This window comes from Artibeus jamaicensis, unplaced genomic scaffold (genome assembly GCF_021234435.1).
Source record: "Artibeus jamaicensis isolate MK-2021 breed Jamaican fruit bat unplaced genomic scaffold, CSHL_Jam_final scaffold_286, whole genome shotgun sequence".
NCBI classification, from domain to species: Eukaryota; Metazoa; Chordata; class Mammalia; order Chiroptera; family Phyllostomidae; genus Artibeus; species Artibeus jamaicensis.
In genome coordinates, this window is record NW_026522034.1 from 4259023 (window position 1) to 4286601 (window position 27579).

General features: G+C 46.5%; 1 protein-coding gene and 1 pseudogene across 2 annotated transcripts in view; both read right to left on the bottom strand.

Annotated features, from left to right (window-relative positions):
• CD276 (CD276 molecule) overlaps positions 1 to 7878 on the bottom strand; it is a 28395-nt gene extending 20517 nt beyond the window's left edge. Inside the window, exon 1 of one of the 2 annotated variants that reach the window (XM_053656869.1) lies at positions 7821 to 7878. The gene's annotated coding sequence lies outside the window, so the exon portion shown is untranslated. Of the gene's footprint in view, positions 1 to 7410; positions 7631 to 7820 lie in introns of those variants that run through there. The other variant, XM_037134515.2, reaches the window with a different exon arrangement.
• LOC119034514 (DNA-directed RNA polymerase III subunit RPC10-like) lies at positions 5422 to 22351 on the bottom strand (annotated as a pseudogene).
• Between the last annotated feature and the right edge of the window lie 5228 nt (positions 22352 to 27579).

Here is a 27579-nt window from a genome sequence, read left to right on the forward strand (position 1 = left end):
CACTTTTATAATAAAAATAGAAAAAGGGTTTGGGAGAAAATATATAATTAAAATAGCCAAGGTTACTAAGAAGGAGGATGTGCTCCGGGGCCATTAGCAATGAATCCATCAGCTACCACCAATGTAAAGAAATGACCCAAACAAGTGAACGGGGCAAAGGTGAAAGCTAGAGGAACGCAGACACAGTGTCCTGGAAACAGGGCATCACACCCTGTGCCTGAGGCCAGCTGCTCCTGCAGGCTGCCCAGGTACCTGAGCCAGTCTTTTTCCCCCTAAAGCCAGTTTGAGCTAGGTTCTATCACCCGCAGCTGAAGGAGTCCTTAACTATACACTCAGTCATTCAATCATTCACTTGCTGAGTACCTGTCAGGCTGACACGGGGAACAGAGACATGACTAAACTCTGTGTCTGTCCTCGAGAAGCCTGCACATGAGTCACTGCAGCCCCGCATACTGTCCCATTTACGATGCAGCGAGGGCCACTCGGAGGCACCTATGACACTTGGTAATCCCAGAGCTGACTTCTGAAAACTGACCTGAAGCTACCAGATGGTCAGGCTGGGAAAGGCCATTCCAGGCAGAGGGCACGGAGGTAAGAAGCAGTGTGGCAAGCTGGAAGAATTGCAAGTAATGCAGCGTGGCTGACACGAATGGCAAGGTGCTGGTCACAGAGGAAGGCAGGGACTAGAGCAGGGAGTTCTGTTTGGACTTTGTTGGAAGGTGGTCAGGAAGAAAGAGGAGTGACTATTGTTACCGGTAGGCTGAACGTTGATCGACTGACTGATTAATAATGTAATGATAACTTAGCTGACGAAGTTTAAATTTTAAAGGAAGACACATAAAAAAGCAGGGGTGTACTCAAAATAAGAAAGAGTTGATGGAGGAATTTGAGGCATTAAAGAATTTTTCTAGACTGTACCCTCCTGGAGATGCTCAAAACAACTCACTCCACCTGTGTGTGGACCCACTGCTGGTCACGGATGTAGGACTGAGTCAAGCAGGGGTCAGCAGAGGTCAAGAGGGAAAATATTTCAGGCTCTGTGAGCCACCCAGTATCTGCCAAAGCTACCCGATATAGCTGAGGAGCATTTGTAGAGAGTATGAGACACAGAGGGGGACAGCAGTTGTAGGGAGTGTGTGACACAGAGAGGGACAGCAGTTGTAGGGAGTATGTGACAAAGACAGGGACAGCAGTTGTAGGGTGTGTGACACAGAGAGGGACAGCAGTTGTAGGGAGTGTGTGACTGAGAGAGGGACAGCAGTTGTAGGGAGTGTGACAGAGAGAGGGACAGCAGTTGTAGGGAGTGTGACAGAGAGAGGGACAGCAGTTGTAGGGAGTGTGTGACAGAGAGAGGGACAGCAGTTGTAGGGAGTGTGTGACACAGAGAGGGACAGCAGTTGTAGGGAGTATGTGACACAGACAGGGACAGCAGTTGTAGGGTGTGTGACACAGAGAGGGACAGCAGTTGTAGGGAGTGTGTGACTGAGAGAGGGACAGCAGTTGTAGGGAGTGTGACAGAGAGAGGGACAGCAGTTGTAGGGAGTGTGACAGAGAGAGGGACAGCAGTTGTAGGGAGTGTGTGACGGAGAGAGGGACAGCAGTTGTAGGGAGTGTGTGACTGAGAGAGGGACAGCAGTTGTAGGGAGTATGTGACACAGACAGGGACAGCAGTTGTAGGGAGTGTGTGACGGAGAGAGGGACAGCAGTTGTAGGGAGTGTGTGACTGAGAGAGGGACAGCAGTTGTAGGGAGTGTGACAAGAGAGGGACAGCAGTTGTAGGGAGTGTGTGACAGAGAGAGGGACAGCAGTTGTAGGGAGTGTGTGACAGAGAGAGGGACAGCAGTTGTAGGGAGTGTGTGACGGAGAGAGGGACAGCAGTTGTAGGGAGTATGTGACAGAGACAGGGACAGCAGTTGTAGGGAGTGTGTGACGGAGAGAGGGACAGCAGTTGTAGGGAGTGTGACAGAGAGAGGGACAGCAGTTGTAGGGAGTGTGTGACGGAGAGAGGGACAGCAGTTGTAGGGAGTGTGTGACAGAGAGAGGGACAGCAGTTGTAGGGAGTGGGTGACAGAGAGAGGGTTCTGTTCCAACACTCAGATTTCAACTGCGTATCATTTTCATGAATCACATGATTTTTTCCACCATTAGAAATGTAACAACCAATCTCAGCTTGTGGGGGTTTTAGAAACAAGCAGCAAATATTTGGCTCGTAGGCCATTGTTTTAGAATTGGGTTAGGGAAACACTAGCATCACTGCTCAGATAGCCAGGTGGCAGCAAAAGTGGCAACAATGGGGCACTGGTGCATTAATTATGGCCAATCTAGAGAATGGGTGGCTTTTCTGAAGAGGCATAGGTATGTGGAAGTAAGTCTGTGACATATTGTTGAGTGAATGAGGTATTTGTATGACCTCATTGCTGTGGTACCAATTGCTCTAAGGTCTGAGATGGAGTCCCCATGTCTCTCTCTTCATCTGTCTGTCACCTGCATTTTACTGTGGGCCCTTCCTTCTCCAGCACTTCCTTGGTCCTTTTGGCTCTCCAACTCTGTTACTTTCTTTCCTAGATGATTTCATCCACTCTCACAGCTTTAAATATCATTTATATTCTGGCAACTCCTGAATTTATTTCTCTAGTCCCATTTATTTCATCTGAGCTCTGACCTTAAACCCAACTGTTTCCTAAGCATCTCCATTCCAGTGACTGCCAGGCATCTTCCTCTTCACTCTTGATTTCTCCCCAAAACCGGTTCCTCCCAGCACTTACTGCAGGGTAAAGGCACCACTCTTTACCCTCTGCTCAAGCCAGGAACCTGAGTTTCTCTCTACAGTCCATCACCAAGAACAGCCGCCTCAAAATATACTTCAGGGGTCTGCAAACTATAGCAGCCTGAGGGCCACATTCAGCCGCCACCCATTTTTGTTCAGCTCACCAAGTAAGAAAGGCTTTACATTTTTAAATGGTTGGGGAAAATAAAAAAGACAATCATTTCGTGACACAATGAAATCTCATGAAATTCAAGTGTCAGAGTCTGTAAATGAAGTTTCGTTGGCACACGGCCGTACACCCTTCACACGCACGCTGCCCGTGGCTGCTTGTGCACAACCACAGCAGAACAAGGGGGAGCAAGGCCTCAAAGATGTACTTTCTGGCCCTTCACAGAAAAAGTTTGCTGACCCCTGAAATATCTTTACTCTCTCTTTCCACCTCTGCTTCTCTCTCCGGCCTCCCAAGTCACCATGATCTCTTGCTTGGTAACCACGAAAGCTTGTTCACCAGTCTCCCGACTTTCTCTCCAACCAGTGCTATCCGCCAGCCTATAATCTATACTCTATATAGCAGCTGGAATAACCACTATGAAAATACAAATTGCATCATGTCATCACTTTTAATATTTCAATATTTTATCTCAGGATTGTCCTCTTACTTGGGATAAGATCTCAACTTCTCCGTGGCCCTACCTGGTCTGGCCCACCCCACCTGCCTGGACTTGCCACCCCCAACAGTGGGCCTTCTCGTTCCCTTGCAAACACAGTTCCTTCTTCTTGGATGGCTGAGCAACACCAGTCTCTCCTGAGATTCACCTCGGCAGAAAAGCAGGGTCAGAGGTCTGCCACTCTAAGGCAGCCCCTGTTACTCATTGCCCGCTTGGTTTTCTGTCACACTGAACTTCCCTGAGCAGGAAATGCATATGCTTTGTTTACTATTGTATCCTTAATTCTAGCAAAGTGCTCGGTGCATATTTTGTGACGCATTAATGAATGAACGAGCTCATACACGTTTGTGGGGATAGAGAGATGGCCGGATGGATGTTTATACATGGGAAAAGGGTCCGGAAACCGGATAAGGAACATAACCCTGGGGTGTGGGAATGGGGGTAGAAGCCTACTTCCATTTTCTAGTTGCAGTCTGCGTCTGGCTCACCCCTATTAGCCCTCTCCCCCTTCCTCCTTCCAGAAGCCACGTCACAGCACTGCACATCATGGGCGCCAGCCCTACCCCTCCTGCTGCTGCCACATCCCCTGGTACAGGGCCTCTCCCCCAGGGACACAGGTCAGTGTCTCCCCTGTGGAGTCCCAGCTCCACAGAGCCAATGCTGACTTTAAGGTGACCTGGGAGTCTGGCGTTCCAGAGGTGGTACTGTCCCTGCTCCAAGGCTCCAAGGCTCCAAGGCTTCCAACAAAACATGCTTCTTATCTGCACTCCCAGCAGGTTTCCCTCCAACATTCTCTCCCTAAGCCTCAAGAAGGCCAAATGTCTGAAGGCATGAGGGGTGTAGAAGAGGTACAGCACTGTCAGAACCAGAGGGTGTGGGAGTGGCCCCTGGAGGCACAGGTATGCTGAGGACCATCCTCCAGAAGACCAAGCGCTCTCAGCAATGACCCGGATGGGATGCCAAGACGACTGGTTGGAGACACCCAAATCAGGCCTGCCCTCTCCCCAGCTACCCCCCCAGATGAGGCCTTGCTGCCTCACTGTGAGGACACTCAGCACATCTTGCCAGGCTACACAACAAGAAGCCTGTGCCTGCCTCCCGAGTGCCAGAAAGAGTCAGTCCTGGAGACAGACCCAATCCCAGCTCCAGCATCAGCAGCTGTGTCTTTTGGTAGACTTCCCCTCTCTGAGCCTCAGTATCCCCACCTACACAACAGAGCTAATGCTATCCTACCTCACTGGACTGCCATAATGATTAAGTGAGATGATATTTTATTGAGCATCCAGGATAGCTCTAGCCCCCAAACTTGAAAACGCAGTGATCTTATCTGGAAACTCATATTGCAGGCGAGGCAGAACTGGAGATGGCAAGTGAGGGAGAGTTGCATAACAGCACATGTGGCCCTTTTCCAGATGTTTGTTCCATTCTGAGGCAGTGAGACCAAAGACAATTATTCAAGGGTCACATACGTGTACCCTCTTCCCTCTCCCCTAGGTCAGGCTACGCTCTCCCTCTTTTGCTAGAGGACAAACCTGTCACTCCCATCCCGGGGGTGTGGGAAAGGGATAGCCACCCACTCAGAGGACAAGGTCATGGGCAGTGACATCATCCTGCCTGCCTTTCTTCTCCCTCGCCTGACCCCATGACTCAGGGCCACAGACTCATGCCCTGTGGAGTCCTAATCTCCGAGGCTGCTTGGACTTGGGTCATTTTCTTTACCCAGCCCAAACCCTGCATGTCTAGCTGCGAAGCAGCCAGCAAAAGGCCAGATGCCTGTCCTACAACTCTTTCTAGGAGTCTCTCTGGGTGCTGTGGAGTCCCAACTCAGATGGCTCTATGACCCCTCTGGGTCTCTGACCCCACAGGGTATTGTCCAGGTCAGTGTGAAACCCAAATTCTGCTCCAAAGAATGAAGATATATGACTCTGGAGAAGGGTGCAGTTTAAGGATGGGGGAACTCCCACAAAGAAGACTCAGACATCAACCTCACCGGAATAAGGGCACCGCCTCCTCAGAAAGGACGACACTTCTCTTACAGTCCTTTCCAAACATTCGAGCACCCAGATGCCGGACATCCAGGCTGCCGGCTCCCGTCAGGTGCCTGGCAGAGCTGAAGAGGACCAGGGTCTGGAAAGAAAGCGGTCTTCAAGTCGGGCATCCTTCTCATCCTCAGGCTCGCATCAGCACAGGCTGCTCACCTCTAACAAGCTGTGTGGTCCGATTGGAAAGCTCAGAGCAGGTAGGCAATACAAACCACCTTTGAAGAGAGAAAAAACTCCGAAGACCATTCATGGGACCAATAAAAGCATTGCTGAAGCCAAGTGCAAAGCTCACTCCAACAGTCCCCTTGCCTTATGGCCCCTCAGTCCAAAAACTGAGGCCCACAACACTGACTTGAAGTCATAAAGAAAATGAGTGTCCTGGTGTCAGACTGTGCTGTACATAATACAGGAGAAAGACTCCCACGCTCAACAGTTAACAGAAGTGTTGGTGCTTAAGCTGGAAAACTTCAGATGTCAGGGAAATGTACTCACCCAAACAGTCCATTCCCAAATGAGCCGAAAGTCAGCCACCACCCAGACCCTGCAGCCCTTCACCCTTCCCCACCACTTAGACCAGCCTGCCCATCCCACAAGTTTAAACTTCAGTTTCCAGTTTAGACTTCAATTTCCCTCAGCCTCCAAAAGGGCCCCACCTATGGGCGCAGGCCCCCAAACTACAAGGAGGGCTGCACAGCATCAGATTTCCTAGGAATTTCTGGGAGGCCAGAGGGAATTAGCCAGGAGGCAGAACTAAATAAAGAACTCTCTTAAAGACTGACCGCTTCGTTGCTTGCTAAAACAGAAGCTAAATGCTAAAGATGCCTATAAGAAAAGGACTGGGAGCCCTAATTGAATGGGAAATCAGAGTCATTCACAATTAGCCACATCCCATTTGAAGCAACTTTTCTCACGTCAAACAAACCCTCTCAGCGCCCCCCCCCCCTTTTTTTAACTACTTGCTGGCATTTTCTCTCAATGACATATCCCATATCTGAGTCACTCATCACACATTTCTCATTAGGGCAGGTCGCCCTTTGGAAATAAATCCCCTTTTCTTGCAGTTCACTGCCTTAGGCTCCCAAAGCCGTCAATTTGATGGCTGAACAGTAAGTGAGGGCCTTGAAACCTGGGATTCAATCCCCTTCCCTCTCCTGTCCCCCCCTCTGGTCCCCACCTTCCCTTCACCGGTTCCCTTCTGTCTCCATCCCACCTCACCCACTATCTCCCTGGGAACACTCCAAGCCCAAACCACCCCACCCCTGTGCTTTCCCGTTCTTAGGCATCCCACTGTCCCCTCCCCTCCCCCAACACCTATTCACCCTTTCACCCGGGCCAGCTATCCCTACCCGTTCTCAGAATAAGCCCCCCTCACGCCCACTGCCGCCTGTAGAACTCCTCGGGTCATCCACTCCTCCGTCCTTCAAGCCCAGGCAGAGCGGACCCTAAGCACTCGCCTTCCCCTCTCAGGTAGCTCCCCCCACTCAGAACTCGTGGTCAAGCTGTTTTCCTCTGCAGGAGCCGGAGACCGCTTCCCTTCCAGCTCCAGCCAGCCGGTTAAGCCTTTCAGAATCACCAACACAGTGACGGATGTGCCTACCTGGCCCCTGCACACCCGGGGCCTCCGTAATCACGACCACCCACCCAGGCAGGTCACACCGTGCCCCAGTCCCCTGGGCTGGAGGGAGGGGGTGGCCAGGTTGGAGGCGGGGTTGGATTCCAGCCTCCCCCGGCTGCCTCTGGGCCCCCGGAGCCAGGGTTGCCGCTCGGGTTCTCCCTGCTCACCACACTAGGGTCAGCTCCGGACCGGGAGCAGGCCGGGCGGCTGCACCCTACGAGGGAGGGGACGCTGCACTGCCCGCTCTGGCGGCCTTGCAGCAGGGACCGGCCACAGACAAAGGCCGCCCGCGCCCGCGCCAGCCACGCAAGCACTCACCGCGCCGCGCCCACTCCCGGGATCCAGGACTCGGAGGAGCTGTGGACGCCGCCGCAGCTGCCGTGAGGCCCGACCCCAGTGGGGGTCGGGGGCGGCCGGGGAGTCGGAGGGGCGGGGCGGGCAGGAGGAAGCCGGGGGCCCGGAGAGGCGGCGGGTGAGCCCGGAGACCGGATTGGCCCAGCGGCGCGTTTTGGGGCCAAGGCCTGCGCCCGCCCGCTGGGCAGGGCGAGGGGCCCGGACCCCGCCCCTGAGCCCAGGGCTGACCACGCAGGGAGAAGCACCGGGAGGGAAGGAGGTGCTGGCCTAATCGCTGCCCCTCCTCCTCCCCGTTCCCACACTCCCAGGATCCAAAGTTTAGTTTCCACGAGAGGGACAGTGGGCTGGTCACTGACTTCCCACCCCCTCCTCACCAGGCTGCTGGCGGCAGCGCGGTAGCTCACATTCTGCTGTCCGACCCCAGGCCTTCTTCCCTCCACACCGGGCCGGCACCGCGGTCTGGAAAGGGTTAATTCGACTGCGAGGAATTAAGAGCTGCTCTATAAATACGGCGTAATGGGCGCCTGAGCCAACCGCAGGGTAATTTCCACGGAGCTGGTTTTCCTCTTTTCCTTCCGCCCACGGCACCCCCCCCCCCCGGCGGCCAGCCCCATCCCTAGCCACACGCCAGGCACTGGCCAGACCAGCTCGGCTCCCGAAGAGGTTGCAACTCGGACCACCCTGGTGCAGGCTCTGTGCTTATAAGACCCATCTCCAGCCTGGGAGGACATGGGGGCAGACTCTGCCTCGGCCCGTCCCTCCCTGCACTTGTTGTGTGACCTGATCTTCATCGGCTACAGACAGCAAAAGCTCCAGTGGAACAGGCTTCTGTGGGACAGGCTGTTTCCACGCTGGGCCTCTGTGGATCCTCACAACAGCCCATCAAGTAGATAATATCATCCCTGTTTTGCTTTTGCCAAGCCTACCACCAAGTGGCTAGACTATGGGGGAGGGCTTGAGAAACACGCAGGAGCACGTGTGTCTGTATGTCAGCCACTTAAAGCTCTTCACCACTGTATCTCACTTCATCTTCACAACTCAGTGAGGTAAATGCTATTACATCCTCATCTTTACAAGTAAGGAAATTAAGACACAAAGACTAAGTAACTTGCTTCAAAATAACCAGCTATTAAGTGGAAGAACCAAGATTTGCTCCGTGGAACTTAATGCTGAATTCATATTTAACTGTGGGGTGTGTGTGGGTGTGTGTTCATGGTGTGTGGGTATGTGTCTTTGTGAACACGTGAGAAACTCTGTGTTTGAGTCTCTGGGCACAGGCGTTCCTGAATATAAGCCTGATGGTGGCTGTGTCTGTCTGGCGGCTCCGAGGGATGGGAGCAGGGTGCGGGGCATCAAAGCCAGGCCACCTGCTCCAGGGTCCCTGGAAGTCGTTAGCTTCCCCACCAATCCACGCTGCTCTCCCTGCCCTGTCCAGCCCTGTTCTGCCTGGGTCTGGCCTCGCAGGTCTCAGGATGAGTAGCCCTACTGGGTGCCACACAACCTGGGGCAAAGTGTCCGGGAGAGAGGCGTCCCTGGGCTGACAGCCAGGAGTCCTGCAGCGGAACCCTTGAACAAATCTAGAGGGATTTACTTTCCTTCCTTTGTCCACAAGTCAGTTCTGTGCTTTCTGCCCTGCTGTGGTGACACAGGGTCCCATCCCAGAGGACTATAGCCTGGCAGGGAAGGCATGACTCAGCTGTGACAGACAGTGAGGGAACAGCACAGGGCAGATGGTGGGGGCTGGGGGGCGACTTAGGATAAAAGCCAAAAGACAATATGATACAGTTTTTCAAGAGAACAGGTCAGGAGGGAAGGAAATGAGTAATGGCTCTCATTTCAGGAAGCAGTGGCTTAAGAGGGCACTGATCCCCCAGAAAGTGCAAACAGCTGGGGCAGGGGATACACAGCACGTCAGCAGGACAGGCTCTGCTGAGACTTAGGTACCTGGCCCCAAACACACCAGCTAGAGTGACCATCTCAGCATGGGGGAATCACTTCAATTCAGCTGTTTGTTACATGCCTGGCTGAAAATACATCCTTTCTCAAACTGCTTATAGCAGAGGTGGTCATGTGACCCACTGTGGCCCAGGAGACAGGAATGGAACTCACTGGTTGGAGCTTAGAGGAAAGCTTCTTAAAGGAGAAGACTTACACTATGGAAAACAGCAGGGTATTTCCTCAAAAAAATTAAAAATAAAATTACCATAGTATCCAAACATTTCACATCTGGGTATGTACCCAAAAGAATTGAAAGCAGGGTCTCAAAGAAATATTGTACACTCATGTCTATACCAGCATTATTCACAATAGCCAAAAGGTGGAAGCGACCCAAGTGTCCATCAATGGATGAGTGGATAAACAAAATATGGTATATTCATACATCAGAACATTACTCAACCTTAAAAAAGAAGGAATTTCTGACACATGCCTTGAGGACATTATGCTAAGTCCTCAAGGACTTAGTCACAGAAAAACAAAATACTTTATGATTCTAGAGAGTGAGCTATCTAGAGTAGTCACTTTGTTGAGACAGAGGGTAGAATGGTGGCTTCAGGGTTTGTGGGGAGGAGGGAATGCAGAGCTGTCACTTAATGGGTATAGCAGATCAGTTTTGCAAGATGGAAAAGACTTCTGCAAAACAATGTGAATGCACGTAATACTACTGAACTGTGCACTTAAAAATGGTTAAGATGGGATCTGGCTGGTATGGCTCAGTTGGTGGGCATCATCCCACAAAATGAAAGGTTGCCAGCTCAATTCCTGGTTAGGGCACATGCCTGGGTTGCAAGTTTGGTCCCTGGTAGTGTTGCAGTTGTGGTGTGAATAAGGGGCAACCATTTGATGTTTCTCTCTCACATCAATGCTTCTCTCCCTCTCTCACTCCTTCCCTTCCCCTCTCTCTAAAAGTATATCAGTAGGCACTGACAGAAAAAAAGTGGCCCATATTAAAGAGCAGATCAAAGCTCTGAAAAAAATACAACTAAGCAATGAAGAGAAAGCCAACCTATCAGATGCACAGTTCAAAACACTGGTAATCAGGATGCTCACAAAACTGACTGAGCTCGGTTGCAAAATGAAGGAACAAATGAAGGCTACCCAAAGTGAAATAAAGCAAAATATACAGGGAAACAACAGTGATGGGAAGGAAACAAGGACTCAAATCAATGTTTTGGAGCAGAATGAAGAAAGAAACATTCAACCAGAACAGAATGAAAAAATAAGAATTCAAAAAAAAAAATGAGAAGAGGCTTAGGAACCTCCAGGACATCTTTAAACATTCCAACATCTGAATCATAGGGGTGCCAGAAGAAGAAGAGGAAGAGCAAGAAATTGAAAACTTATTTGAACAACAACAACAACAAAAACTTCCCCAGTCTGGCAAAGGAAATAGACTTCCAGGAAGTCCAGGAAGCTCAGAGAATCCCAAAGACATTGGACCCGAGGAGGAACACACCAAGGCACATCATAATTATATCAACCAAAATTAAACTGAAGGAGAGAATCTTAAAAATAGTAAGAGAAAAGTAGAGAGTTACCTACAAAGGAATTCCCATAAGCCTGTCAGCTGATTTCTCAAATGAGACCTTACAGGCAAGAAGGGGCTGGAAAGAAGTATTTCAAGTCATGAAAGGCAAGGACCTACATCCAAGATTGCTCTATCCAGCAAAAATTTCATTTAGAATAGAAGGGCAGATAAAATGCTTCTCAGATAAGGTCAAGTTCAAGGAGTTCATCATCACCATTATTCTATGAAATGTTAAAGGGGCTCATTAAGGAAAAGAAGACCAAAACTATGGACAGCAAAATGACAATAAGCTCACAGTTATTAACAACCAAACCTAAAAACAAAAACAAACTAAGAGAACAACTACAATAGGAACAGAATCACAAAAATGGAGATCACATAGAGGGTTATCAGTGGAGGTGTGGGGAGGGAGAGGAGAAAAAGACACAGAGAATAAGTAGTATAAATGGTAGGCAGAAAATAGACAGGAGGAAGTTTAGAATAGTGTAGGAAACACTGAAGTCAAAGAACTTACAAGTATGACCCATGGACCTGAACTGAAAGGGGGGAAGGGAATGTGGGTGGGAGGGGTGTGCAGGAGGAAGGGGAATAAAGTGGGGTAAATGGGACAACTGTAATAGCATAATCAATAAAATATATTTAAAATAGACTTCTGGCCAACATGGGAGGCATAGGTGGAAATACTGTGCCTCCTCACACAACCAAATTTAAGGAAACTGGGGCTCAGTTTAAGGACAACAAAGATTTAGAAACAAAAACACAAGCAGAACAGACAGAAAATTGAACTGTATGGAAGTCCGACAACAAACCATTGATCCAGATCAAGTAAGAGGGGTGGAGTTGGCAGCCAGAGGAGAGGAGTAGAGGCAGGAAAAAGCAGTGGTTGGCAGACCCAGGTGAGGGGAGGAAACCAGCAAACCCAGTGAGGTGCGCAAGGTGAGGCGCCCAGTAAGGCACACAAGGAGATTGGCTGACTGTGGAAACACATTCGTGCACCGATAAACCAGGCAAAAATAGGTAGTGAGACAGACCATGCAACCCAGGACCCCAGCAATGGGAAATAAAGCCTAAAAGCACCAATTGAAAAAACTTGTGGGGGTTGAGGTGCCAGGAGAGACTCCCAGACTCACGGGAGAGTTCATTGGAGACACCCACAGGGTCCTAGAATGTATACAAGCCCACCCACCTGGAAACCAGCACCAGAAGGGCCCAATTTGCTTGTGGGAAGTGGCAGAAGGGACTGAAATCCAACAGAGAGCAGAGCAAGCTCCATCGTTCCCTCTTTGACCCCACCCCCACATGCAGCATCACAACCCAGTGATGTGGGTTGCCCCACCCTGGTGAACACCTAAGGCTCCGCTCCTCACTACATAATAGGTGCGATTAGACCAAAAAATTATGGCTCAAACAGAAGAACAAATCAAAGCCCCAGAGCCAATACTTTTAAGTGATCAAGAGATAGACAACCTATCAGATGCACAGTTCAAAACGCTGCTGATCAGAATGCTCACAGAACTGGTTGATTTTGGTCACCAATTAGATGAAAAATTGAAGGCTACACTAAGTGAAATGAAGGGAAATGCACAGGGAACCAATAGTGATGGGAAGGAAACTGGGGCTCAAATCAATGGAGTGTACCAGAAGGAAGAAAGAAACAACCAAACAGAAAAGAATGAAGAAACAAGAATTCAAAAAAAATGAGGAGAGGCTTAGGAACCTCCAGGACATCTTTAAATGTTCAACATCCAAATTATAGGGGTACCAGAAGGAGAAGAGGAAGAGCAACAAGGGAAAAGTTATTTGAACAAATAATGAAGGAGAACCTCTCCAATCTGGCAAAGGAAATAGACTTCCAGGAAATCCAGGAAGCTCAGAGAGTCCCAAAGAAGTTGGACCCAAGAAGGAACACACCAAAGCACATTGTAATTACATTACCCAAGATTAAAATGAAGGTGAGAATCCTAGAAGCAGCAAGAGATAAGGGGACAGTCATCTACAAAGGAGTTCCCATCAGACTGTCAGCTGATTTCTCAAAAGAGACCTTGCAGGCAAGAAGGGGCTGGAAAGAAGTATTCTAAGTCATGAAAGGCAAGGACCTACATCCAAGATTACTCTATCCATCAGAGCTTTCATTTAGAATGGAAGGGCAGATAAAGTGCTTCTCAGATAAGGTCAAGTTCAAGGAGTTCATCATCACCAAGCCCTTACTATATGAAATGTTAAAGGGACTTCTCTAAGAAAAGGAAGATAAAAATATGAACAGTGAAAGGACAGCAAACTCACAGTTATTAACCACAACACTTAAAACAAGAGCCAACTAAGAGGACAGCTAAAACAGGAGCGGAGCCACAGAAATGGAGATCACATGGAGAGTTTGCAACAGGAGAGTGGGAGGAGGAGGGGTGGGGAGAAGATAGAGAATAAGTAGCATAGACGGTGGGTAGAAAATACATAGGGGGAGGGCAAGAATAGTGTGGGAAATGTAGAAGCTAAAGAACTTATGACACATGGACATGAACTAAAGGGTGGGATATGGAGGGGAGGGCGTGTGCAGGGAGGAGGGGAATAAAGGGGGAAAATGGGACAACTTCAATGGCATAATCAATAAAATATATTTAAATATATTTTTTTAAATAAATAAAAACTTGGAAAAATGGTTAAAATGGTAAATTTTTATGTGTATTTCAACACAGTTTTTTTTTAAAGGAACAGGCTTACTGGCCTGTCTTTGCCTTTTGCTTTTTGTTCTCCCTTTTCTTGGTGCTTAGAGTACAGACACCAAACAAAAGTAAAGCAGCCACTATGTAACTAAGAGGACCAAAACTAAGGGTGGCCAGGAGAAAGCCAGAAGGAGCCTGGTAACTGGAGGCCTTGTGGAGCTGCCACGCCAGCTCTCGATTGCTTCCAGCCCTTGGCCTGGCCCCCAAGGTACCCTTGCTCACTCAAGACTAGTGAGGCAAAAATGATTACCTTTGATAGTCTTGTCCTTCCCAAGCTATCTGTAAGGAACTTCAGACCATTATTCTGGAAAGGAACAGGGTGTGTGTGTGTGGGGGGGGGGTGTCTGAGCCTCTCGTTAACCCTCCTGAGAAAAGAAAGTATGAGTCCACGGTGAGATTCAATTTCCTTTTGCCTCCTCTGACATATCAAATGACAAGGATCCCCTCATCGATTGAATACACTTGAATCAAGCAAACAGCTCCAGAGCCCAGAGCAGCTTGTCTAGAGCAGCTAAGGAGCCCATCTTTCAGACAGCATCTCACAGACATTGACATGCCTGGCCTGGGAATGATACTCAAAATCTATTCATTTCCATAAGAAAAAAAATGGACTTTTGTCAGTGCCGGGGTTTAAGGCCCTATTTGGGCATCTTTTCAAGGATTCCTGTGACACCAATATCTCCTCATTGGCCTCACTCTGCTCAGGCTGGTGGCTGCAGATTACCTGGTGAGGTGTTTGCATTTTCAGGCCTCAAATCCTTGACATCTTGGCAAAAGCCACCCCCACCCTGCTCACTCATTTCTGGCTCACCAGGCTGCCATCTGGAGCCATCCATCCTGCCAATACTTTCTAAGGCCACCGCGTTTCCTCTAAATGACCAGATCCTGTGCAGGGTTGCCTATGGTACAGTGACAACAGCAGGTTCCTGCTTTCTAGTTTCTTATTCCTGGTACTTGAGTTTTGGGGTAGACTTCAGGTGTCTAGATCCGAGTATACCCACCTGGAATGCCCTGGCCAGCAACAAAACAGGAGCAGCCTAGAAAAGGGGAGGGGCCTCTAAAGAGGCTCCCTGGGGATCACCTCACCCCCTCCTTGACACATCTCTCCCAGCAGGGCTTGTGTGACTGGCTGCCTTCATCTGACCCACTTGCCTCATTTCTTCCTTGGTCACCCTCTTCACTGTCTGCCCTGCTCCTCCCATGTCCCTGGTGGAACCATTCAGCCCCCACCTCCCTTTCCTCTTCCTTCGCCATAGTCCAGGCTCATGGGGCCCCAAACAGCAGGAGTCCATCTCTGAGTCTGTGTCCTGCTGCTGGAGTGCCAGGGTAGTCCTTTAAAGAGATGGGTCGGGACAGAGTTAAAGACAAAACAACAAAATAAAATAGCACCACAGGGCCTAGGAAAATCTTCCATCCCATGGGGAGTTGTTTTGTCTAATGACTTCTAATCACATGCAAATAACTTGCTAATAACTGAGAGTGAGGCCTCCTTGAATGTTGTGCCATAGGTGCTTCCTTTATGTCACCCTCACCTTGGCCCTGCTCTTAGTTTTGGCCTAAGACAGGCTCAGAGAAGAGAGCACAGAACAGACTTAACAGCTCCAGCTTGAAGAGTAAGGTCGAGTGCCCTTGGCTGGGAGAACAAGGGGTCCAGCATCAAAAGCCAGCAATGGAGAGCCTCGTAAGGAAGAGGGTGGACAAACCACTTAAAATCCAGAAATCCTCATCTCAATCTAGGTGCTAAATCTCTGGTACTAATATAGCAATACTAGTATTGCTGTTTCCAGTTGCAGAGTCTATTGTGGTCATTTGATTTCAGTTGGGCTTGAGACAATGTGCTCGCTATCTTCAGGACATCTGAACATAGTCCCACAGGGACTATGGGACACAGGGGAGGCTTAACTGCCCAAAGGTGAGAACAGTGTATTGTCCTTCCTAGTGGGAAGTTCTCAACCTGCTGTCTTTATGTCAATCTCTCATTTCTGAGGCAGGACCACCAATGGCCATTGCTAGCCCCCTTTCCTTCCCTGGCTTCTCTCAGCCCACTGTGCCTCTCTTCTGGAAAAATATAGTGTGTGATGGAAGTAGCTCCTGTTGGACCATGTCTTGGCTACTGCTAGGTCTCCACTGGGGTTAGTGCTCCTGGGGAAAAGCCCGGTCTGGGATCAGCAGGCTGTGTGAGCTGCAGCATCCTCAGGCAGTGGCCAAGGCTCAGTTCTCTAACCATGTCCCTCTGCTCTGTTCCTGCCACCAGAAGTGGGGCTCTCTACCTACCAGCCCACTTCACCCAATGTTACCATTCAGCTGTGGGCTGTTATTTCTTATCGGCTTTTTCCACTTTGAGGGCTAGCAGTTGCTAATGAATACAATCTTGCATTTGTTTTCTTAAAGCTGGTCTTTCAGCACAGTAACATATTTGGCACCTCTTCTTTCCTTGTTTCCCATGATGAGATCATCACAAACACAACTTCTAAAGGAATCTTTACAGCCAGACTCTGCAAGGAAACCCTTGGGTTTCCAGATGGGGACTTCAGCAGCAGCAATGACTTCATCCACTCAGGGGAATATGTGTCCACTTCTGAGGAATGACCCTAGCCACCAAGTTTCTCCCCTCACCCTAGAAATTCCCCAATCAGCCCTTCATCCTGTTGGGGACAACACTGCTGTCAAAACATGATCCCTCTCCACTACCCTCCACCCCTCTGTACATATTCACAAAGTCCAGTTCCTCTCACTTCAGGGAAAAGGAGTCTATCAGATGTGCTCCTCTGAAACTGGATGAGTTCACTTACTTCCCCAAGGCTTCTGACTCAGACTCCAGCTTCAATCCTGTCTGTTCCGATGTGTGCTGCCCAGCGTCCTCTACTTGTCCCATGGTGTATCTCCCCAGGTATCATGAGAGCTCCCTCAAGGGGGAAACCTGGCTCATTGTCCTCCAGGCTACCCACACTCACTCCTGTACCTGACCCCACCCTCTACCCCATCCTCTGCGTCGAGAAAACTTGAACACTTGAACTCTGGAGTGAATGCCTTAACCCTGGCTGGTGGAAGTGGGATACAGACAGTACAGTGAACTAGAAACCAGGACATCCCAGCTTGCCAAGCAGTGGCCAAGTGGCTAGGAGAAGTAGGTCAGCTGTTCTGGGCCTCTGCCTCCTCTTCCTCCAAGCATCATCCTCAGTCTCCTCTGTAACCAGCTGAGCCACCAGCTATTTCTCACTGAGACAAACTGGAAGGATTTCCCATTCTGCCCTGTAGCAGGCAGGATGAGTGAAGTAGGCGACATCATGGACAGGAAACCTGCAAAGCCAGGAAGGGACTAACAGTGACCTCCAAATTCCCTGTTCTTTTTTAATTAATTATTTTTAAAAAATTACAGTTGACAGACAATATTACATTAATTTCTATTGTACAGCATAGTGATTAGACATTTATCTTACACATTTGACACTATACATATTATAATGTTATTGACTATATTCCCTATGTGGTACTTTACATCCTTAACCATTTTTATAACTGTCAATTGTACTTCTTAATCCCATCACTTTTTTCAACCATCTCCCCAACACTGCGTCTGGTAACCACCAATTCATTTTATGTATCTATGAGTTTGTTTCTCTTTTGTTCATTTCTTTTCTTCTCTAGATTCTACATATAAGTTAAATTATGTGGTATTTGTCCTTGTCTGACTTAATTCACTTAGCATAATACTCTCTAGGTCCATCCACGTAGTCACAAATGGTAAGATTTTATTCTTTTTTATGGCTGAGTATAATGGTCAGTTAATCTATGACAAAGAAAGCAAGAATACCCAATGAGGTCAAGTCAGTTGCTTCAATAAATGGCATTGGGAAAACTGGGCAGATACATGCAAAAGAATGAAACTGGACCAATTTCTTATACCATGTACAACAGGAAACTCAAAATAGTTTAAAGACTTAAATGTAAGACCTGAAACCATAACACTCCTTGAAGGAAATAGGCAGTAAACTCTGTGACATTGCTCTTAGCAATGTCTTTTTGGATATGTCTCTCTCAGGCAAGGGAAACAAAAGAAAAATTAAACAAATGGGACTACACCAAGCTAAAAAGGTTTTACACAGCTAAGAAAACCATTAACAATCTACTGAATGGGAGAAGATATTCCTTGGTGATACATCCAATAAGGTGTTAATATTCAAAATATATCAGAAGCTCATACAACTTAACAAAAAACCAAATAATTCAATTAAAACATGGGCAGAGGACTTAAACAGACATTTCTCCCCTACTCCTTTTTGAGTTCTCCCTGCCACATTTGATATAGGTACTTGCTACCCTTTGCCTGCTCCTGGTGATAAATGGAAATGCAACTGAAGAGGGCTTCCATCCTCACTCCATCCTAGGTCTACAATGATGCTCCTCAGTGCTAGTCTCCCAGTTGGAAACTAGAAAAGGGGACAGATGATGGAGGCTGAATGGGAAAGCCACTCTTGAGAAGACCAGAACTGGGAGGGGAGATAGAGCATCTGGGCCTACATAGTCTGCCTCGCCCTGGTGCTGTACGTTAAGGACAGGTACTCCTGGTGAGGCTGGCCATCCTCTTGTGCACACTTACCTACTCAAAGGTATCACTCCAGCCATTCTACCTCACTCCTGCATCATACATATTTTCACTCTCTCCCCTGATTTACTCAACCTCTTTCTTGAAACACTTCCTGCTCCTAGAACTTCCCTGTCTTGCTTTTCTTCTCACCTTACTCACTGATTGCTCCTTCATTGCTCTAGTGTCCTAAACTGGGTCCTTCTCTCCTCCCTGGGCTCTTCATGTTGGGGAGCCCTAAGACTTAGTACTCAGAAATCTTTTATTCTGGGTCTGCATCTACTTCCTTGGCCATCTCATCTCTTTAACTACTATGTGCTAACAACTCTTCAATTCAAATCTCCATCTTGGACTACCCTTGAATTCTGTATTTCCAACTGCCTACTCAACATCTTCATTTGTCTCCAATCAAACTTATAATTTCCATTTTGCCCCTACCCACCATCAAAGAAACAGAATGATATAAAACTAAAATGAACCATTAGTCCTATAGCCTTCCTGATTTCAGGTTATGGCAACTCCCTTCTTCCAGTAGACTAGGCTAAAAATCTTGTACTTCTCCTTGATATTTTTCTTGCAAAGCCCATATCATCAATCCTACTGGCTCTAACTTCAAAATATATTCAGAGCTTGATGACCTCTCTCCAACTCCACTTTTATCACCCTTGTACAAGCCATTCCCATGATTTGCCTGCATTGTAATAGCCTCCTGTTTGGTCTCCTTGCTTCCATCTTTTCTCTCTATAGTTTACTTTCTACACAGTGGCTAGAACAATCCTTCTAACCAAAGGCCAGTTATCATTCTCTCGCTCAGATTTCTTCAGGGTAAAAGCTGAGTTTTCGTTGTTTTAAATCCTCACCTTAGGTTATGTTTATGAATTTTTTAAATATATATTTTACTGATTATGCTATTACAGTTGTCCCATTTTCCCCCTTCACTCTCCTCCACACTACACACCCTCTCCTACTCATTTCCCCCCCTTTAGTTCATATTCATGTGTCACACTTATAAATTCTTTAGCTTCTACATTTCCCATACTATTCTTGTCATCCCCTTGTCTATTTTCTAGCTACCATCTATGCTACTTATTCTCTGTACCTTTTTCCCCCTCTCTCCTCTTCCCAATCCCCTGTTGCTAACCCTCCGTGTGATCTCCATTTGTGTGGTTCTGTTCCTGTTCTAGTTGTTTGCTTAGTTTGTTTTCATTTCAGGTGTGGTTGTTAATCATTGTGAGTTTGCTGTAATTTTACCGTACATGTTTTTTATCTTCTTTTTCTTAGATAAATCCCTTTAACATTTCATACAATGGCGATGATGAACTCCTTGAACTTGACCTTATCTGAGAAGCACTTTATCTGCCCTTCTATTCTAAATGAAATCTTTGATGGATAGAGCAATCTTGAATGTAGGTCCTTGCCTTTCATGACTTAGAATACTTCCTTCTAGCCCCTTCTTGCCTGCAAGGTCTCTTTTGAGAAATCAGCTGACAGTCTGATGGGAACTCCTTTGTAGATGACTGTCCCCTTATCTCTTGCTGCTTCTAGAGTTCTTGACTTCATTTTAATTTTGGCTAATGTAATTATGATGTGCCTTAGTGTGTTCCTCCTTGAGCCCACCTTCTTTGGGATTCTCTGAGCTTCCTGGACTTCTTAGAAGTCTATTTCCTTTGCCAGAATGTGGAAGTTCTCCTTTATTATTTGTTCAAATAACTTTTCCGCTTGTTGCTCTTCCTCTTCCTTTTCTGGTACCCCTATAATTTGGATGTTGGAACATTTAAAGATGTCCTGGATGTCCTAAGCCTCTCCTCATTTTTAAAAAATTCTCATTTCTTCATTCTTTTCTGTTTGTTTGGTTGTTTCTTTCTTCCTTCTGATCCACTCCATTGATTTGAGTCCCAGTTTCCTTCCCATCACTGTTGGTTCCTTGTACATTTTCCTTTATTTCGCTCAGTGTAGCCTTCATTCTTTCATCTAATTTATGACAAAATTCAACCAATTATGTAAGCATCCTGATCAGCAATGTTTTGAACTATGCATCTGCGCAGTTGGCTATCTCTTGGTCACTTAAAAGTATCAGCTCTGGGGCTTTGATTTGTTTTTCTGTTTGAGCCATAATTTTTTGGTGTGGACGGGCCTGTTATGAATGAGGGGCAGAGCCTTAGGTGTTCAACAGGGTGGGGCAACCCACATCACTGGGTAGTGATGCTGTATGTGGGGGCTGGGTTAGAGAGGGAACAATGGCACTTGTTCTGCTCTCTGTCGGATTTCAGTCCCCTCTGCTGCTTCCCACCAGCAAATTGGGCCCTTCTGGTGCTGGTTCCTGGGTGGGTGGTCTTGTGTAGATTCTAGGACCCTGTGGGTCTCTCCAGTGAACTCTCCTGTGAGGCTGGGAGTTTCTCCTGGCACCTCACCCCCCACAGGTGTTTATAATTGGTGTTTTGAGGCTTTATTTACCATTGCTGGAGTCCTGGGTTGCGCAGTCTGTCTTGCTCTTCAGTTTTGCCTGGTTTATCTGTGTGCAAATGTGGGGCCACCCAGACTGCCAGCTGCCTTGCACGCTGCGCCCCTCCACAATCCATCTCCCTGCTGGTTCTATCTGCTGCCACCCAGCACTCTCAGGGTCCAGCAGCAGCAACCTGTGCACCCAGGTCTGCCCACTGCTACCTTGTGTCCTGGGGTCCGCCAGCTACTGCTTTTTTTGCCACAACCCCTCTCCACCCAGCCACCTGGCTCCACCCCCTCACCCCTCCTACAGGTCTGGATGAATGTGTCCATTTTAACTCCTTGGTTATCGAACTTTCATACAGTTCAATTTTCTGTCAGTACTGGTTGGTTTTTTGTTTCTAAATTTTTGTTGTCCTTATTTTGGTTGTGTGAGGAGGCACAGTGTGTCTACCTATGCCTCCATCTTGGCCTGAAGTCTATTTATTGATTTTTAAAGAGAAAGGAAGAGGAGAGAGAGAAAAAAAAAGAGAGAGAGAAACATTGATTGGTTGTTGCCCATATGCGCCATAACTGGGGACTGACCCTGCAAACTATGTATGTGCCCTGACCTGAAATCAAACCTGCAACCTTTTGGTGTTTGGGATGATGTGGCCAGGGCAAATTTGAGTCTTTTTTTATTTTTTTGAGTGCCTAATAAACTTATTGTAATTCTAAGAAGAAAGAATGGAAACAATAAATTTAAATCTACATTAGTAGCAATTTTGTAAGTAGTTTAGTCCTAAGTATAGTTAATTTTGGAATCATGATTTGTGGTTTTACATCTGCTTCTTAAGGTATATAAAATACTAAGAAGGCAATGTTAAACTTTTCATTTTAATTAAATATTCAGAATAAATTTTGATTAACAAAGTTTGTAATTAACAGGTAAATATTTAGAAACAACCAATGTACTAAATTAATGTTTTACTTTATTAGTTGTGCAAACAATGTAAATATTTAAGATTGTTGGTGGATGGTAAAAAGAATGTCAGTTGCTCAATAAATGTAAAAGATGAATGAACACAACCTTGAATGGAGTTTACTTAGTTGTGAATAATCCCACACATAAAATCTCCCTGGACATTAATGAGTGTATCCACTGATTGCCAGGTGGGCCATCCATTTCCTGACACACTGGCCAACAACCTTAAAAAGGTTAGCTTTCCACACCAACTAAAAAGATCCTCAGGACATGAAGTGGTTGCTCCCAGCAGGGAATCTGCTCTGAGTAAGAAGGTAAACAGACATTGTCGCAGCTGGGCCAACCTGGCTCCAGTCCCTCCTGTGGTGTTCACATTGAGCATTGCAGCACTTGTAGAAGGTGGTCATTGGCAAAGTGGGTCTGAAGCTGAACAAAATAGGCATGAAGATATTCACATTTGGGCCACAGCTCTGCAGTAGAGGCAACATTCTTCCAGGCAGCTGCTCTACTAAGCACATCATCCACTTCTTTCAGCTTTGGATACTTTGGATTTGTTAACCTGCAGGTGATATTGGGCAGGTAGGAGCTGTGTTGCAGGTGAAAGGGTGGCATCACTGTCCCTTCTCCATGATAAGCCCATTCCCACAGCCGGGGCAGAATAGCAGCATGACAGATGACTCCTGACAGATAACTCAGTTGAGCTCCTGCCAAAGCTGAGGCTTTAAATTGGCCTGTAGAACCCTACATGACCTGGCCCCTTTCTATTCTTTCAATCTCATCTCCTGCCACAATCCCTCTTTCTTTATTCTATCCTTCTTTGTGGCTGTTGCCTGAATACACCAGCCCCATTTTTCTCAGGATCTTTATACTTGCTATTCCTCCTGACTGGGACATTCTTTTCCCCAATATCCATAAAGCTCATTCCCTAACTTTCTCCAGGTTTCTGTTCAAATTTTACCTCACCAGGGAGGCCTTCCCTAACCACTTCATATAAGTAATACCCACATACACACCCATTGTCAGTCACTCCCAACCCCTTTACTCTGCTTGATTTTTCCCTTAGCACTTATTTGCCTTCTGTCAATACTATGTATGCATTGCTTATACATTTGTTTTCTATCTACCTCCATAGAATATAAGTTCTTTGAGAGTCAGGGCTTTCTTTTGTTCACTGCTATACTCCTGCACCTAGAATAGTGCCTGGCAGATAGTAGGTGTTCAGTTACAGTTTGTTGAGTGGATGGATGGGTGAATGGGAGGACCAGTAGTTGAAAAGTACAGGATGACTATGGTTGCAGTGTTTTTTTCAAGATCTGAAAGATCTGAGCATGTTTACGTGCCCATGGGAAGGTTGAAAGACAGAGGAATATGGTAAGTCCCCTGAGGGAGAAAGGGTATGATGCTTGGCACAAAGAGGTCTCTGAGGAGGCAGAGACAGAATTCAGGGCCTACCTGGGGAAACCAGATCTTCCTTGGGCTGGAGGGAAGGAGGTGATGATGGGGTAATGAGAAGGAGATGGAAAACCAATGGAGGCCCTAGAGAAGGCTTAATTTTAATTTTTTCCCCATAAAGTAATAGTGAAAGGCAAGATAATCTGAGAGCAAGGGAAGTGAGAGTGGGGAAAGTCTAAGAAAGGGGAGAAGATTTGGGTAGTGGCTATGACAAATGGGAGAGATCGATCCTCTGGAACACATAGCATGGTTGCAAGTAGTGATAAAGTTCGTAGTTTGGAACAGCAACAATGACATACCCTCTCCCCCTTTTGCTTTGGGGTTGCGAGCAAGATCACAATAGGGCAGGGAGATGCTATGGGGAGGAGAGAATCCTGGTGTCCAGGTCTGGAGTCTATACCTTATCTAATGGCCCATCTCTCTTCACCTGTTCTCCCTCCATGGTTAAACCCACCTGACCCCAGCTTCTTCCCTAGGTTTCCTCGTGACTGTAATTCAACCCAGTGTGTCTGGATTGGTTCTGGGAAAGCAGATTCGGAGATGGAGTTTAGCGTGCAGAAAGTTTTTTAGGGATGCTCTTAGGCTTAATGCCAGGAGAAAAAATGGGAGGAAAGAGGGCTGAGGAGAGGGACAAGCTGGGCCACACTACAGTTTCAACAAAGGGCAGGGCTAATCCCACGGGGGTCTTTGAAGTTAGGATGACCTCTTTAGAATTGTTCTTTGTCAGGGCCAGGATTGGCCTTTTATAGCCAAGTTCTGATCAATTATTGCATGTGGGTCTCCTGGGAAGGGGGAAATGACATGATCTAGTTTACTTTCTTTAGCAGAGGCAATTCCCAATGAAGACTTAAAGATGAGCGGAGTCTTCCTGTGGTGCTCCTAGCAGCTGGGGGAGTAAGTCCTTTAGTCATGAAGGGGTTCTGACAGCATACCACAGCATCCACCATTGTAATACATCTTTAGTTAGCCCTTACTCTATGCCTGACTCAGAGTCCCCCTCAACCTCAAGGTGGGGGAGGGGGCTCAGGAGCTCTAGGGACCTACTAGGCACCTGGGTACAGGAATTATACTCCTACATTGTAGGATACCATTCTTCATGGCGTGGGCCCAGCCCCTAGTGGCAAACACTTACTGCAAAATAACTTCTTAAAATCCATGCTAAACCTTCCAAGGACAAGTGTAACTGGTTCAACCACTTTTGCCTTTTCATTTGCAAATATCCCTCTTCTGTGATGTGATCGGCAGCATTGGCTCCTTTATTTTCTGTATAAGGTAACCACGTAAAGCTACCTGTGCCTAGTAAATGAGGACCATCACGAAATGTGTGGAGAAACCCAATAAAGGCTGGTCACAGCAACGACCAAGGCTTTTGCTCCCCTTGAAGAAAAAGCCATGCTGTCCCTTTCCCTCCACCAGACTCGGTAGTCTGTGTAAATGTTTCATTTCATCCATAATGTCACGGACACTGCGGGCCAGTATCCTCATCACTGCATAGAAGCAAGAGGACTCATGTCTTCTTCCGGCCAAGACAGAGATGTAGGTGGAAATACTGTGCCTTCTTGCACAAACAAACTTAAGGACAACAAAGATTTAGAAACAAAAACACAACCAGAACAGACAGAAAATTGAACTGTACAGAGTCCAATAACCATTCAACCCGACTGATAAGAGAAGTGGAGTTGGCAGCCAGCAGAGAGTGATCATGCAGGAAAAGGCGGTGGCTGCCAGACCTGGGAGGGCAGGTGACGCGGGGCTGACCGTGGTCACACATTTGCATGCAGATAAACTAGGAAAAAATATGGAGTGAGACAGACCATGCAAACTAGGGCCCCAGTGATGGGAAATAAAGCCTAAAAGCACTGATTAAAAAGGTGCCAGGAGTGACTCCCAGCCTCACAGGAGAGTTCATTAGAAAGACCCACAGGGTCCTAGAATCTACACAAGCCCCCTCCTGGGAACCAGCACCAGAAGACCAGAAGGGCCCAATTTGCTTGTGAGAAGCAGCAGAGGGGACTGAAATCCGACAGAGAGCAGAGCAAGTGCTATTGTTCCCTCTCTGACCCTGCCCCCACATACAGTGTAACAACCAAGCCATGTGGGTTGCCCCACCCTGGTGAACACCTAAGGCTCTGCACCTCATACATAACAGGTGCACCAAGACAAAAAAAAAATAGCCCAAACTATTTTGACCAAAACAGACCAAAGCTCCAGAGCAAATACAACTAAGCAACAAAGAGAAAGCCAACCTATCAGATGCACAGTTCAAAGCACTGGTGATCAGGATGCTCACTGAATTGGTTGAATTTGGTCACAAATTAGATGAACAAATGAAGGCTACGCTAAGTGAAATGAAGGAAAATGCACAGGGAACCAATAGTGATGGAAAGAAAACTGGGACTCAAATCAATGGAGTGGATCAGAAGGAAGAAAGAAACAACCAAACAGAAAAGAATGAAGAAACAAGAATTCAAAAAAATTGGGAGAGGCTTGGGAACCTCTAGGAGATCTTTAAACATTCCAACATCCAAATTATAGGGGTACCAGAAGGGGAAGAGGAAGAGCAACAAGTGGAAAACTCATTTGAACAAATAATAAAGGAGAATTTCCCCAATCTGGCAAAGGCAATAGACTTCCAGGAAATCCAGAAGCTCAGAGAGTCCCAAAGAAGGTGGACCCAAGAAGGAGCACACCAAGGCACATCATAATTACATTACCCAAGATTAAAATGAAGGCGAGAGTCCTCGAAGCAGCAAAAGATAAGGAGACAGTCACCTACAAAGGAGTTCCCATCAGACTGTCAGCTGATTTCTCAAAAGAGACCTTACAGGCAAGAAGGGGCTGGAAAGAAGTATTCCAAGTCATGAAAGGCAAGGACCTACATACAAGATTGCTCTATTCGGCAAAGCTATCATTTAGAATGGAAGGGCAGATAAAGTGCTTCTCAGATAAGGTCAAGTTCAAGAAGTTCATCATCACCAAGCTGTAATTATATGAAATGTTAATTGGACTTATCTAAGAAAAAGAAGATTAAAAACCACATACAGTAAAATGACAGCAAAATTACAATGATTAACACATAAAACGAAAACAAACTAAGCAAACAATTAGAACAGGAACAGAACCACAGAAATAGAGATCACATGGAGGGTTAGCAACAGGGGAGTGGGAGGGGGTGGGGGAAGAAAGGTACAGGGAATAAGTAGCATAGATAGTAGGTAGAAAATAGACAGGGGGAGGGCAAGTATAGTATGGGAAATGTAGAAGCTAGAGAACTTATGACACATGGACATGAACTAAAGGTGGGGAATGTGGGTGGGAGAGGGTGTGCAGGGTGGAGAGGAATGAAGAGGGGAAAATGGGACACCTGTAATAGCATAATCAATAAAATATATTTTAAAAAAGAAAATAGAAAAAGGAGTTTCTAGGACATCTTCAATGTACAAACATCTGAATAATAAGGATGCCAGAAAGAGAAGAGGAAAAGCAAGAAATTGAAAACTTAATTTAAAAAAATAATGAAAGAAAACTTTAACCTGATGAAGGAAATAGACATACAAGTCCAGGAAGTACAGAGAGTCCCAAATAAGTAGGATCCAAAGAGGACCATACCAAGACACATCATAATTAAAATGCCAAAAGTTAAAGATAAAGAGAGAATCTTAAAAGCAGCAAGAGAAAAGCAGAGAGTTACCTACAAAGGAGTTTTGATAAGATTATCAATTGATTTCTTAAAAGATAATTTGCAGGCTAGAAGGGACCAGCAAGTAGTACTCAAAGTGATGAAAAGCAAGAACCTACAACCTAGATTACTCTATCTGGCAAAGCTATTATATAGAATTGAAGGGCAGATAAAATGCTTCCCAGACAAAGTAAAACTGAAAAAGTACATCCTCACTAAGCCATTATTGCATGAAATATTAAAAAAAAGTATATGAGAAAAAGAAAATTAAAACTATGAACATTAAAATGGCAATGAATTCACAACTATCAACAACAGTATAAAAAAAAACCTTAAGCAAACAACCAGAACAGGAATAGAATCATAGATATTGAGATTATTTGGAGAGTTATCAGCTGGGAGGGGGCAGGGCAAGAGTGGGGAAAAAGGTGCACAAAATAAGTACAAATTGATAGGTGCAAAATAGAAAAGGTAATGTTAAGAACAGTATAGGAAGTGGAGGAGCAAAAAACCTTCTATGTGTGACCCATGGACATCAACTAAGGGAGTGAATTGCTGGAGGGAATGGGGAATTGTGTGGAGAAGGGCAAAGGGGGAAAATTGGGACAACTGTAATAGCATAATCAGTAAAATACATTAAAAGAAAAGAAATAAAAGAGACAGCTGAAATGGGAGACAAAGAAACAAACTTCAAACAAAAGAAAAGGAGGAATCCTCCCACAAAAAAAAAGCTAAATGAAATTGAGGCAAGCAAATTATCAGACA